This window comes from Trachypithecus francoisi, unplaced genomic scaffold (genome assembly GCF_009764315.1).
Source record: "Trachypithecus francoisi isolate TF-2019V2 unplaced genomic scaffold, Tfra_2.0 Lachesis_group3, whole genome shotgun sequence".
Lineage (NCBI taxonomy): Eukaryota > Metazoa > Chordata > Mammalia > Primates > Cercopithecidae > Trachypithecus > Trachypithecus francoisi.
The window spans coordinates 1926079-1939427 of NW_022681468.1; the positions used below are offsets into that span (position 1 = coordinate 1926079).

General features: G+C 54.8%; 1 long non-coding RNA gene across 1 annotated transcript; it reads left to right on the plus strand.

Moving 5' to 3' along the window:
* Nucleotides 1–2927: 2927 nt before the first annotated feature.
* On the plus strand, nucleotides 2928–13122 carry LOC117071294. The gene is made up of 5 exons (XR_004432231.1): nucleotides 2928–3129; nucleotides 9171–9370; nucleotides 10450–10578; nucleotides 11355–11565; nucleotides 12316–13122. It is a non-coding gene; the product is annotated as an uncharacterized LOC117071294 (long non-coding RNA).
* Nucleotides 13123–13349: the final 227 nt, after the last annotated feature.

Below are 13349 nucleotides of genomic sequence, written 5' to 3' on the forward strand. Positions count from 1 at the left end.
TTTGGGAGGCCGAGACGGGCGGATCACGAGGTCAGGAGATCGAGACCATCCTGGCTAATACGGTGAAACCCCGTCTCTACTACAAAATACAAAAAACTAGCCGGGCGACGAGGCAGGCGCCTGTAGTCCCAGCTACTCGGGAGGCTGAGACAGGAGAATGGCGTGAACCCGGGAGGCGGAGCTTGCAGTGAGCTGAGAGCCGGCCACTGCACTCCAGCCCGGGCAGCAGAGCAAGACTCCGTCTCAAAAAAAAAAAAAAAAAAAAAAAAAATTAGCTGAGTTGTGATGGTGCATGCCTGTAGTCTCAGCTACTTGGGAGGCTGAGGTGGGAGGATCACTTGAGCCTGGGAGGTCGAGGCTGCAGTGGCCCACGATTGCACCACACTGCCCTCCATCCAGCCTGGGTGACAGGGTGAGACCCTGTCTCAAAAAAAGAAAAAAAAAAAAAAAAGGAAAAAGGAAAAGTGAATCATAAACAAATATTGAACTTTAGTTCCCTGTGTGGAAAGTCCAAGTTCCTCTACAAAGTTTCCCTTCTTGTTAAAGAATAAATCATAAGTGTTAAGAAAACAGTTTATTTTAAAGACTAACTTCCTTCAAGCCTCCTTGCTTTGTGCTAATAACTCTTCGTTAAGCCCTATCCTGTGGAGCTGTTAAACATGCTTGTAGGCACGTAATACATTCTACGTCTTTGTGCTTTAACCAAAATATCTGTATTGGACGTGCTCGCAGGCATATCCCAGCTTGCAGCCTATGCCTCTTCCCTATCTGGCACAAGCAACTTCCTCTTTCCCTTTGTCTTCCCATTACTTTCACCTATTTAGAAAAGTTTTAAACTGTTCGCCAATAGGCTTTTAGTTTAGATTGTGAGGTCTGGCTCCAGCCTATGGAGACAGGACACAGTAGCAGGGACAAATTGCGTACGGGATAAAAATTGCTTCCCTCCTTTGTTCAGATGTGCTGTCGCCATTGTTCCGTCTGCAATGAGCACCCTTTCTGCAAAAAGTAGAAATGGCCTTACTGAGATAATTAAATTTATGTTAGAGTGCTATTTCTTTGCAGCACCGGGGAGCAAGCATTCTATTTCTAAATAAACATTTTTACATATAACACCCTATAATCTGCCTGCTGAAGAGCTCAGAGGGAGTGGACTGCAATTTACCTTAAAATGTATTAAGGGCCAGTCACAGTGACTGACGACTGTAATCCCAGCACTCTGGGAGGCCGAGATGGGTGGACCACCTGAGGTCAGGAGTTCAAGAGCAGCCTGGCCAACATGGGGAAACCCTGTCTCCACTAAAAATAAAAAAAAAATAGCTGGGCATGGCGGCAGGCGCCTGTAATCCCAGCTACTACGGAGGTTGAGACGTGAGAATTGCTTGAACTCAGGAAGCAGAGGTTCCAGTGAACTGAGATTATACCTCTGCACTCCAGCCTGGGTGACAGAGCGAGTCTCAAAAAAAAAAAAAAAAAAGAAGTGTTAGGAGGCCAGGCACAGTGGCTTATGCCTGTAATCCCAGCACTTTGGGAGGCTGAGGTAGGCAGATCACTTGAGCTCAGGAGTTTGAGACCAGCCTGGACAACATGGCAAAACCCCGTCTTTACAAAAAATACAAAAATTGGCTGTTGTGTTGGTGTTAGCACCTGTAAACACAAGCTCACCTACTTGGGAGGCTAGTGGGGGGAGGCGATCACTTGAGCCCAGGAGTGAGCTGAGATCACGCCACTGTGCTCCAGCCTGGGTGACAAAGTGAAACCCTGTCTCAAGAAATAAAACAAAATAAAAATAAATTAAAATGAAACGTATTTAAAAAATAAGATGGCTGAGGGACGCATAGCTGGTGGGGAGAGGGAGCAACCAGGGCAGAGCTCGAACCACGTATGTGTTGATGGGACACTCTAGAAGGAGGTAGACGGTGTCTGCTGTACAATTCTTTCAACTTAGCTGTGTGTTTACAAAGGTTCAGAATAAAATGATAGGGAAGATGTTTGAAGAGTCCTGCGGAAGAAGGCTTGGGTTTCGGAGCTGGCGTGGTGATCCCTCTGCCTGGTCCAAGCTGGCTGCCCCTGCGATGTCCCTGACCGTGAGAAGTTGCTGGCTGAGTTCCTGGAGGCCCTGCATGTGAGTGAGCAGTGAAGAGTCTGAACACCTGCACTCTGGAGGCCTGGAGTTGACTCCTGGTGTGTGAAGCCTGTTTCTGTTCGAGTTGGGAAGTAACATGTGTTCCCTGTTTGCAAGGAGCAATACAATACGGCCCCGCAACACAATAACAAGCGGCGTCACTGCAGCACGGGGGAGACAGAGAGGGAGGGATCAGGGTGTGGACCAGGCTCCCCTAAATTTCTTCTGAGTCACATTTTCTTTCTTATTCTAGTTTCTTAAATGAAAGCATACTTTCATTCTTTCTTACCTTCTATTAGAATTACTTAAGGCTAGGCCGGGCGCGGTGGCTCAAGCCTGTAATCCCAGCACTTTGAGAGGCTGAGGCGGGCGGATCATGAGGTCAGGAGATCGAGACCATCCTGGCTAACATGGTGAAACCCCGCCTCTACTAAAAATACAAAAAAAGTTAGCCGAGCATGGTGGTGGCAGGTGCCTGTAGTCCCAGCTACTCGGGAGGCTGAGGCAGGAGAATGGGGTGAATCCGGGAGGTGGAGCTTGCAGTGAGCCGAGATCGCACCACTGCACTCCAGCCTGGGCGACAGAGCGTGACTCAGTCTCAAAAAAAAAAAAAAAAAGAAAAAAATGACTTAAGGCTATACGTTGTCCTTTGAGAGCCATTTCTGCTGCACCCGTTTTTGCTATGTAGTGTATGTAGCGCTCTTGTTATCAAATTAGTTGAGCTTCTAATTTGATGTTTCATGTCCTCTAACTCGGAGTCATTCAGAAGAGTGTGTGTCGCGTCTTCCGCTAGTGTTGGCAGCGAACATCCACTGAGTGCTGTCTGCGTGTGTGACGCTCTGTGTGCTGTGGATATTAACTGTTTCACCGCCTTTAACTTGCAGAACACAGAGACGTGTAGGTAACAGCCTGGTCCTCATTCCGCCGACGAGGAAGCAGAGTCATCTAGCCTGCAGGTAGAAAACGTGTCAGACATAGTCTCTATCCCGCATCTAAGCTGACAAGAGGTGAGGACTCTAAAGAAGATGCTCTGTTCTGAGTTCCCTGTTTTATTGCACTGTGATCAAAATTTCACAATTTCCCCTTTAGGGATCTACTGGGATTTCCTTGGGGTTCTTGAACATGCTCTTTTTTTCACTTGTTTGTTATTTGAAAGGAAGGCACTTTCTTTCTTTGTTGAGTGCAAAGTCTTGTAGATCTAGTAATTTATGGTGGTTAATTGTTCTATTAATATTCTTTTTTCCTGTACTCATTCTTTGATCTGACAATTACCCAGCGAGGTGTGTTGAAGTCTCCCGCTGTGACTGTGGTTTAGGAAAATTCTCCCTGTGTTTCTAGCAGCTTTTCTCCATATGTTTTGGAGCAAAAGGTTAATAACTGTGATGTGGTCTCAGTGGATGTGTCAGTCTGGCCCTGTGGGGACCCCTGTCAAGGTCCCGGCCAAGCCTAGCATCTAATTTTCTAAGTTTAATTTCCTCCAAGATTATGTGGGATTTTGCTCCTTGAGGATTTTAGAAAACAAAAGCCACCATCCCAGCCTCTTAAACGCCAGTAAAATGAACCCTGAAGACCAGGAAGCAATAGAGCACCGTGATGCCCGCCTGTGTCACGCTCGAGCCGGGCATTCTCTAGCTCCAAGATTTGCTGTCCTCTGGGCCTACCTGGGAACTGCTTGGCTGGTAGGGAGAGAAGGGCACAAGTCTCATGAAATAATCAAGGTGGACTTCTAGGGCTCGGTTCCTAATCCGTGTGCTGAGACTTTTGAGTCGACGGCTCCAATGCTGACTGCTGCCAAGTCCAGGTTGCAGGTGCCCAATTGCATGGCGTGGCTGTGGGGGCAGCCCGGGGAGAGGTCTGCTTTCATCTGGGCCTTGGGGAGCCTTATACACTGGGCAGTGTTTGCCATCTGAGCAAAGCAGATTGCCCTCCCCAGTGTGGGCGCCACATCCAATCGACTGAAGACCCAAATAGAACAAAGAGACTGCGTAAGAGTGCACTTTTCTGGCTTGACTGAGCCAGGACATGGGTCTTCTCCTGGCCTTGGATTCCAGCTGACACCACTGGCCCCCCTGTCTCCCACAGGCTGACTGCAGATCTGGGGGCTTCTCAGTGCCGTCATCACATGAGCCAATCCTTGCGATCAAGCTCTGTCACACGCATACGAAGATAGGTGTCCACACATCTGGTTGGCTCTGTTTCTCTGGAGAACCCTGGTACACATTCTGGACCACTGGTCTCTCCCACATTAACTTCATATTCTGAGATGCCTGGACTGGCTTTCCTGCAGGCACAGGGGGAATGAACGAGTGTTGGAGTCAGCTCAGGCAGACGTGTGCATGTAGCATTTGCACATGTGCAATTAGAAGGATGGCAGAGGGTTTCTCTCCTTGGAGGCCAATGTCTGGGTGAAGCACACCTCCCTGGCTTGCCAATAGGGTGAATTGCACTTTCGACCTAAATAGAATATTCTCTTATTCCATTTAATACGTTTGCCCTGAAATTTACTTTCAGGGCAAAGTGGGATGGTAATATTCCCACGATTCCACCTCCTTCTCTTTCTTTTCGAGCTCCCCTGGTAGAGCCCCCTGGGTTGGGGCCCTGGCTGTCTCCTCAGGTCTGTGATCCCTCCAGAGCACGAGGAGCTGGTGAAGGGGAAGGGATGGGGTCTGACTCTCTAGGGAGGCCATAGAGGGGAATATGTTCTGGGCCGTGTCACCCTGACAGCATCAGGACGCCGGTCCCACCCACATTTTTGTTTGTCACCCTTCCCTGTCCTGGGGAGGGGCAACTGCACCCAGAGCAACCTGACACAAGACCCTTCCCTGACTCTCCAGGCCAGCTTGTCAGAGTGAGAGGCTGGGGGGCAGGTGGGTAGCGGGTCGGGGAGGGGCATGGGGCCTTTCCACCTCTCTGCACAAAGCAAGATCCCAGAAGGGGGCTCTGGGGTGGGCTTCTGGACGGACGGCCTCCTGTGATCCCTTTAGGCTTTTCTTTTTCTTTTTCTTTTTTTTTTTTTTGAGATGGAATTTCACTCTTGTCTCCCAGGCTGCAGTGCAATGGTGTTATCTTGGCTCACTGCAACCCCAGCCTCCTGGGTTCAAGTGATTCTCCTGCCTGAGCCTCCTGAGTAGCTGGGATTACAGGCACGCACCACCATGCCGAGCTAATTTTTTTTTTTTTTTTTTTTTTTTGAGGCGGAGTCTCGCTCTGTCGCCCGGACTGGAGTGCAGTGGCCGGATCTCAGCTCACTGCAAGCTCCGCCTCCCGGGTTTACGCCATTCTCCTGCCTCAGCCTCCCGAGTAGCTGGGACTACAGGCGCCCGCCACCTCGCCCGGCTAGTTTTTTTGTATTTTTAGTAGAGACGGGGTTTCACCGTGTTCGCCAGGATGGTCTCGATCTCCTGACCTCGTGATCCGCCCGTCTCGGCCTCCCAAAGTGCTGGGATTACAGGCTTGAGCCACCGCGCCCGGCCTGCCGAGCTAATTTTTTTGTATTTTTAGTAGAGATGGGGTTTCATTATGTTGGCTAGGCTGGTCTTGAACTCCTGAACTTGTGATCTGCCCGCCTTGGCCTCCCAAAGTGCTGGAATTACAGGCGTGAGCCACTGCACCCAGCCCCCTTTACACTTTTCAACAAACAGCCGAGGACTTTCTCCAAAGCAGAGAAATTCCCTTCTAGTTCATAACACGATTCCCCTTAAGCCTGCGGAAGCACCAGCGGTTGGTGACCAGAACTGGGTTTGGAGGAGTGAACGCGGTGGGGAGGAAGCTGAGCCCGTGGGTCTCCTGTGGTAGGTGTAACTGCCTGGGGCCATGGTGACTGCCCAGGGGCGGCAGTGGATGGCGTCCTCCACGCAGCCCAGTCCTGCCTCTGCCACCTGTTCCAGCACCCAAGTGCCTGAGCCCTTCTGGGGTCGGGTCCAGGTGCTTCCATGTGCCCCTTTGTGGGGCTGTCACTACCTGGCAACTCTCCTCCTCTGGGACCACCGTGGGCTGCCCAACCCCAGGCCAGGCGGTAGCTCCACTGACTTGAGCAGGTTGGGTGAGGGGAAGGGTGCCATTCCCCTTGGGGCCTCTGGTCTCTGGGCTCTGAGCATGGCCATCTCTGGCTCGGGGGCTGCCCTGTGTGTGGGTGACCAGCACAGCCCCCAGGCCTCCCTGCTCCCGTGGTCTTGGTCCCAGAGAGTGCTCAGAGCTGGTCAGCAAAGGCCCCGAGAACAACCTCCTCCCCCCAGCCCCAGGCAAGCTGTCCCCTCCCACCACCGAGAGGGCTGCCAGTTCCACCTTGGGGGAAATGTCTCCACAAGGCCCTTCCGTGGGCCCGGGGCATTCCGTCCTTGAGGGATCCCCAGTGGAGCCCTGTGCTGAGACTTTCTGGGAGGAAGGAAGTGGAGCTTCAGCCGTGGAACCCGCAGCGGTGGCTGACACAGGGGTGCAGCCACAGGCAGGCAGGTTCAGCACCCAGCAGCCCTGGGCTGAGCATGGACCCTTCCCCTGGGTCCAGGAGAGAGGGGGTCCCAGGGCCAGTGCAGACGGTGGGGACTCTGCTCAGACTCTGCTGGACAAAGACCAGGCCGCGTGAGTTGGGGGCTTGTGAGACTCACCAGGCCCGGGCAGGCTGCAGAGCCACCTTCACTCCTCACTCAACCCGTGGGGCCTTCACTCCTTCATTCACCCCATGGGGTCTTCACTCCTTCATTCACTTGATAGGGTTTTCACTCCTTCATTCACCCCATGGGGTCTTCACTCCTTCATTCACCCTGTGGGGCCTTCATGCCCTCACCCCTCTGTGAGGGGAAGCAGAGGGGTGCTTGCAGGTGAGACCGGAGAGGGCCACCGGAAAGGTCCTTATGGCCAAGAGGAGGGTTTGGCTGCTCTGAGTGCTGTGGTGAGTTCTCCGCGGTGTCCCAGCTGTGGTCACAGCTGTGGGATGCCAGGGAGGGGTGGCGGGAGTGGGTGGGCTGGGTGTGGAGGGGGCAGGCTGGAGAGAGGCAGGGGCTTAAGGGATGGAGTGAGAGCGGCCCAGCCCCAGCACAGTCCTGGTCCCCTTTGCCCTAACTGTCCTCCCCAGCCTGCCTTCTCAGGGGATGCCTGGGCTGGGGTGGGTGGGGGCAGTGGGGATGGTGAGGGCTGAGAAGATGGGGATCTGGCCTCCTCACTCACTGGGGTCTTTCCAGCCTCAGGTCCTTCACCCCCATGACCCTCACAGGTCTGTGCCCCCATCACCCTCTGCTCCTGCCCCTGGCCCAGGCCCTTGTCTGTCTGGCCAGGCTGGGTGGGATGAGGGTGGTGCTGAGTGAGTGCAGGGGGCATCTTGAAATCCCTGAGGACAGCTGGCCTCTCAGGACCCCCCACTCCTGCCTCTGTGTGGGTGCTCTGCTGGGGCCAACTCAGGAGCCAATGGGGGCTGTTTCCCCTGCCTCTCCTCCTCCTGGCTTTGGTGGGGCTCCAGGGGAGGAGGAACAGATGGAGGGGTGGGATGGGCAGAGGGTCCTGCCCCTCGGAGGGTGGAGCAGGCTCCGGGGGATGGGTCTTGAACTTCCCATGGAGATTCATGGAGGGTCCTGTTAAGTCCACAAGGCCATCCATGCTAGGGATGGGGGCCGTGCACACGAGGGATGGGGGGCCATGCGCATTAGGGATGGGGGCCATCCTCACTAGGGATGAGGAGGGTGGGCAGGGCACAGGACTGGGCCTTTGAGACCCCGCGCGTGGTGGGCATCACTAGAGGGGGTTGGCATCCCATGGATGGGAGGGGCTGTGTTGCCCCTAGGCACACATGCCCAGTGGTGTTTAGGAGCCAAGGGGAGGTAGGGTCAGGGCTTTGGGCTGCCCAATATTCAGTGGGCCTGGGCAGCAGAGGTCCTGGGCTCCACCCCCCAATCCCTGCAAGGTTCTGGGGGCAGCTGCAGTGAAGGGGGCCTGACGAGTGTAGGGGAGGGAAGCCCAGGCAGCAGGGCTCTCCCTCTGTGTGGACAGGGACGTTCTCGGGTTAGGAAGCGAGTGCACTGTTGGAAGCGTGCAAACCCAGGCCGAGGGTGGGGCTCGGTCCCAGTGCCACACGCTGGGTCTGTGCATCCCCAGACTGTGACCTGGGTAATCACTGATATTGGGCTTGGCTCCCTGGATCCTCCCACGGGGCAGCACTGCTGAGGTCCTGCACACACAGGCCACACGAGGGCGCCGGAGCTCCACCCGCGGCCCGGCCAGGCGGCAGTGTGGACAGGAGCCCTTGGTGGAGTCCAATAAGAGAACTGGGTCCCCTTGGAGCAGCCCACCTGCAGCGGGCTGGGTGGCGTCGCTGGGTCTCCGACCCCCTGCCAGGTCGGACGAGAGGATTGTGGCTTCCCCAGGGGACGGGTGCAGACCAGGTCGGCAGACCAGGTGGGCTTCCTGGCAGAGGTGGCATCAGTGGCAGGAGACCGGTGGGGCTGAAGGTAAGGCTGGAATACAGGTTTCCTGGTCGGTTTCCTGTGCCAATGGAAGATGAGCGTCCTTGTGGTCAGAGTTCCACACCCACAGAAAGCCGATCCATCCACCCTGTAGTGGAACACCCTGTAGGGGAACCCTCAGCCCCCGAGGCCAGGGATTCAAAGCACCTTCGTGGAAGGAGCCCCAGGAGGAAGGACCCACCCCCGTTCCCGGGGCTGGCGCTGAGAAACAGGGTGAATAATGGATGCTACACAAACAGAGGGATTAGCACAGGGCACGGGAAGGGGAGGCCCATTCCTTGTTAATATGTATTAAACCCGCAGCCCCATCACTCCGCAGCCCCATCACTCCGCAGCCCCATCACTCCGCAGCCCCATCACTCCAGAGCCTCATCCATACTAATTCCCAATGAGACATTTATATGGAGGAGATTGCTTCTCCTCCCCTCAAAGAACCTGTTTGAAGCTGGGACGGCGGGTGGCAGTCAGGGAAGTGAGGTCTCCAGGGGGGCCTGGGAGTGGGGGCTGGAAGAATCCCTGGACTTGCCTCTGAGGCCCCCGGCTGCGTCCTGTGGTCCCAGCTACAGCCTGGCCTGAAGCTGCTCTCCGTGCCCAAGTCCCACAGGAGGCCCTCCACTGACCAGTTCCAGCACCTCCAAGTCCCACAGGAGGCCCTCCACTGACCAGTTCCAGCACCTCCAAGTCCCACAGGAGGCCCTCCACTGACCAGTTCCAGCACCTCCAAAGTCCCCGAGGTCAAGGCTCTGTCTCCAGCTGCAAAGTCAATGCCTGAACTCTGTCGGCCATGCACACCTCGGTAAGATTGAGTGGGCACGGGGTGGCTGAGTGCTGGCAGGAGGAGTCCAGAGTGCCGACGTTGTCTGGGGGGCCTCAGGCCCAGCAGATGATGCCTTCCAGCAGGCTTGGTGCCACTTTCAGGGGACAGCCCAGTGGGGTCCCCAGGCTCCCTCCAGCCCACTCTCCACCCTGTGGCTGGGGGCATCTTTCTTTCGTTGGCTTTGGTGTGGACGTGGAGGGTGGTTACTGGTGGTCTTTGGTGCTAGGGTTGCGTCAGCGCTGTCCTGAGAGTGCGCCTCCTCCCTGCGCCCTGCCTAGCCTCCCTGCTGTCTTTGTCAGTTTCCTCTTTAGTCCATCTGCGGCCGACGTGACTTTGTCTCCGTATAATGAGCCACTTTCCCCTACGCTGGGTTCTCCTTGATCTGTGGGAGTCGACTTTTACCTAAGTGAGTTCCCACACGTCCCTGAATCCGTTCAGGGTGGGCTTGTTCCGTCACTGGCAGCGTGCTGGCTTTTATTTTTATCTTTCATTTCCATGGCTTCATAGTTTGTCTTCATCCTGGTGGAGTGAGCCCTTTCTCTTGGCTTTTCAATCAGCTTCCCATTCAGGGACGCTCATTCTTCCACAGCGTGCTGGAACAGGGCTGTGGTTGGGTGTCTTTAAAATGCCTGCTGGAACATTGCTTTGCATTGCACTAATCTAGAAGCTAATTTGGTGATGTCGTGGGCTGTGCTGCTGGTCACTCCCGAGCTGACCATGGTGCCTTCTCCTTTCAGCGGCTTGGCTGGGTCCTTTCACCGAGTTCCGGAATTTTCTCAGCAAAAGGCCAGCCTGTTCCTTGGTAATCTAATTCCCAGCCACTTAATTGCTTCAGTTGCTGAATGGTGTCTTATGTTCTGGCTGATTATTGCTGCCATAGAGTCACATTATTGATTTTTGTAGGTTTATCTTGTAAGTGTTCGTCCTAGTAGTTTGTTGATTCGGTGACATTTTCTACATAGATGGCCACGTTATCCACCATCATGACAGTTTTATCTCTTCCTTTCCAGTCCTTACACCTCTTCATGTCTTAATTTTGTTTGTTTGTTTGTTTGCAGTGTTTCCCGGAACTTTCGAGATTATGTTAAACTGAGTGGCGATAAGGGATGCCCTTGATTTCTGGTCTGGAAGAGATTGCATCTTAGATTTTTCTGTGAAGTCTGATGTTTCCTGGGAGTTTCTGGAAAGTAGGTTTTATCAGGTTAAAGATATTCTCTTTTATTTGTAGCCTTCTGAGAGTTTTTAGAAATTATAAATAGGTGTTGAACTTTGTACAGGTCTTCTGAGTCTATTAAGATAATTCATGTGGTTTTTTTGTCCTTTAGTCCTTTTAGCAGACTGGTGAGTCACCTGGGGGATTGATCTAATGTGAGCCATTCTTGCTCCTCTTGGACAGACCCTGCTGGACTGTGGGGTATTATTTTTTAACTATTTTGTTGAATGCCATTGATTATAAGGTGCATTGTTGTTTTATGTACCTCTAAGAAAGAAAAAATGCTGCCTATAAAACTATGACACAGTGTTTTATCACACAGAAGTTCTACTTTGCATGCATCGGAGAGCTCTTAGACTTATTTACTCGTAGGATTTTATCATAGCTCAAGCTCTTATGCGTCCATAAAAAGGGAAAAAAAGCAAGATCACAGAATGAAGGTGGCCCCAAAATGCCGCACTCCCAGAGCTGGGCTCCCCTGAATCGCATTTAGACTCAGCATCCCCGATGCCCTCGTTTCTCTGTGTGGAGCCTCGGAGTGCAGAGCGCGTGGGTGGTGACGCACGTCTCAGACGACGGGTGGGACCCGTTCCTCAGGTTTTGCTGCCAGACCTTGGGGGCTGCTCTGTCCTGAGAAGAGGCGCCACCATCAGGCTGGGAAGCTTGACACTGGTACTTCCTGGATCTCAGTAGGACCCGTGGGGGCTCTCAGACAGTGGGTGGTACTCATTCTTCATGTTTTGTTGCCAGGCTGCGTGGGCCCTCCAGGCCCCTGGAGACACGAGGATCTGCACCCACGCAGGTGACATGGCTGCCTTCTAGCCGCCAAGGGTGGGGTCACCACTGCACCGACACAGACGGCCCATCCCCACCCCAGCTACTGTGCGGCACCTCAGCTCTGCAGAAATCACCCGCGGGTCACACAGACAGAACTGCCCCTCTTGCAGATGCCAGTTGCAAGGTAGGGGGTCCCAGGCTCACACTTCTGACCAACTGGCTACAAATCCAGGGGTTCCCGTGATCCCCCCTCAGGCTTGACAGTTTCCTGGACTCTCAGAATTAGGAGAGAGTTACAGTCACGATGACTGCTTTCTTACAAAGGGCACACTCGGCTCAGAGAGGCAGGGCCTGCTCTCGGTCTCTTCTGGAGAGGGGATTTCTTTTTTTTTTTTTTTTTTTTTTGAGACGGAGTCTCGCTCTGTCGCCAGGGCTGGAGTGCAGTGGCCGGATCTCAGCTCACTGCAAGCTCCGCCTCCCGGGTTCACGCCATTCTCCTGCCTCAGCCTCCCGAGTAGCTGGGACTACAGGCGCCCGCCACCTCGCCCGGCTAGTTTTTTGTATTTTTTTAGTAGAGACGGGGTTTCACAGTGTTAGCCAGGATGGTCTCGATCTCCTGACCTCGTGATCCGCCCGTCTCGGCCTCCCAAAGTGCTGGGATTACAGGCTTGAGCCACCGCGCCCGGCCTGGAGAGGGGATTTCTAAAGGGTCTGAGATGGGCCTGCGTTGGTGCTGGGGATCCACTGGCAAGGGCATCCAGGCTGACTCCTTGGCCTGGCTTTCAAGGCCTGTCATGGGCGGAATGTGTGGGTCCCCCCAGTTCTGGGTTGAAGCCCTAACCTCCATGGGACGGTGTCTGAGATGGGGTCTTTGGGAGGCAGTTAGGGTCGGATCCTGAGGGTGGCGCCCATGATGGGATGCGGGCCCTTACAGGAAGAGGAAGAGTGACATTGGCTGCGCCCCCAGCCTGTGCCCAGAAAAGGCCATGTGAGGACACAGCCAGGGACAGTGTCTGCAGCCTGGGAAGCGGCTCTCTCTAGGAGCCGAGCCACCGGAGCCTTGATCCTGGACTTCCGGCCTCCGGAACTATAAGGAATAGTCTGTTGCTGCAGCTGCCTGCCTGCGGGTTCTGTGGGGGCAGCCCACGCTGAGACAGGCCTCCCCCCGAGTCCTGGCACCCTCCCCACCCCCAGCATGCGGGCCGGGCCTCGGGTGCTCGCTGCCCCACCTTTGCTCCTCCCCAGCCACTGGGCAGGTCCTGACTCCTCTCCCAAGGTCCAGTTTGAAGCCGTCGCCTCTTCTGAGCTGTCACAGCCCTCAGGGAGCAAAGCCCTCATGGGGTCTGAGCTCTGAGCCCGTGCCCACCTTCCCTCCAAACCTTGCCTGAAAAACAGGAAAATACTAGAACCTCTGCACAGGGCTGGGGGTGCGGGACTGTGATAAAGCCCCTGAAGGGCTCTCATGCCCGTCCTGGAAAGATCCATGCTGCTCCTGGGGAGGCCAGGCTCCCGGAGAGCAGGGACAGTGACTGAGATAGCCCAGGTGTGGTGCTCTGGAATCCTGCTGGGAACAGCTGCCTCCAGCACATGGTGGGAGGTGCATGGTGGAGGCCGACCTGGGCGGGGGCTGGAGAGTGGAACAGATCGGCTTCCCTCTGCAGGGACCTCTGGGGGCTGGGACTGTACCTCTTTTCTCTGCCTTTGTGTCTCCAGTGCTCTGCAATGGCCAGGCACCCCGTGCACATCCAGGCAGCTGGATGACTGGGTGGAAGGAGGGAGGGAGGGAGCAATGGAGGGAGGGAAGAAGGAAGGGAGGAGTGGAGGAAGAGAGGGAGGGGAGGAGGGAGGGGTGGAGAGAGGGGTGGAAGGACGGATGCTTGGATAGAGGAGGGGGGGAGAAGGGAAGAATGGAAGGATAGATGCATGGATGGATAGAGGAGGGAGAGGAGGAGGGAGCTTGGGAGGAGG